The sequence below is a fragment of the Hylobates moloch genome, unplaced genomic scaffold (genome assembly GCF_009828535.3).
Source record: "Hylobates moloch isolate HMO894 unplaced genomic scaffold, HMol_V3 SCAFFOLD_14, whole genome shotgun sequence".
NCBI classification, from domain to species: Eukaryota; Metazoa; Chordata; class Mammalia; order Primates; family Hylobatidae; genus Hylobates; species Hylobates moloch.
In genome coordinates this window covers 84,746,470-84,747,820 of record NW_026652289.1, presented here as the reverse complement: position 1 = coordinate 84,747,820, position 1,351 = coordinate 84,746,470, and positions in this window count along the sequence as shown.

Sequence of the window (1,351 nt, the reverse complement as noted above, 5' to 3'; positions counted from 1 at the left end):
GCAATAGTAACACAAAGTACTTCAGCAGAGTAGATTTAGAAACACAATCCAATTATGGGTTGTCAAAAAGAAATTCACTTCAAATAAAATAATGTTTGCTTGTATATGTATATGTATATGTATATGTATATGTATATGTATATGTATATGTATATCTCATATCCTTGGTCATAAAGCCACAAAAAATTATAAGATTGAAAAATTACAGAGTATGTTCTTCATCCGCAGTAGAATCAAATTATAAATTAACAGAATGTAAAGACAACAGCAAAATCTCCAAGCATTTATAAACCAAAAGCTACACAACTGTAAGTAATCCATGAATCATAAAGGAACACACAAAAGAAATTTTAAAAAATACATTGAACTGAATAAAAATTTTAAAATACCACGACTAAAATTTATGGTATACAGCTAGAGAATTACTGAAATAGAAATGTATAATACCATATGTATACAATAAAAAAGTGCAGAAGTCTTAATAACCTAGGCTACCACCTCCAGAGCCTAAAAAAGAGAACAAAAGAAGTCCAGAGCCAGCAGAAGAAAGTGAACAAGGAGTAGGAAAAAAATGAAATTCAAATCAGATAAAAAATGTTAAAAAATCAATAAAGCATACAGTTGTATTTTAAACACATTAATCATACTGACAATCTTCTAGCAAGACTGGTAAAAAATAAAAAAGGAAAAATGCAAATTTCAAACATTACTGCAGACTCTGCAGACATAAAAATGACATAAGTGTATACTACAAAGAGCTCTGCACACATAAATTTTATAACTTAAATGAAATGGAACGGTCCCTCAAAAAGCAGAAAATACTACAAGGCACCCAATATGAACAAGATGGTTTGAATAATCCTGTAACTATTAAGAAAATAGGACTCATAATTTTCAAATTCTCCCCAAAGAAATCTCTGGGCCCAGAAGATTACACTAGATAATTCTATCAAACCTTTAGAGAAGAATTAATATGAACTCTCTAATAATTTCCAGGAAACAGAAGAGGAGAAAGCACTTTACAATTTTATGAAGCTATTATTACACTAATACAAAAACCGGGCAAAGGCAATACCAGTTAATTTTGTAAAAAGCAAGAAAACCACAGATCAATATCCCTCATGAATATAGATATAAAATTATTCAAAACATAATAGCCAATAAAGTTCAGCAAAAAAAAAATTAAATAAATTATACATCATGACCAAGTGAAATTTATTTTACAGATAAAAAGCTGGTTTAATACTTGAAAAGTAATTAATGCAATTGACCACATAAAGCAGCTAAAGAAGAAAAATTGCATGGTCATATAATTTAATGAAGAATAGTGATGAAATTTAGCACCTAGAAT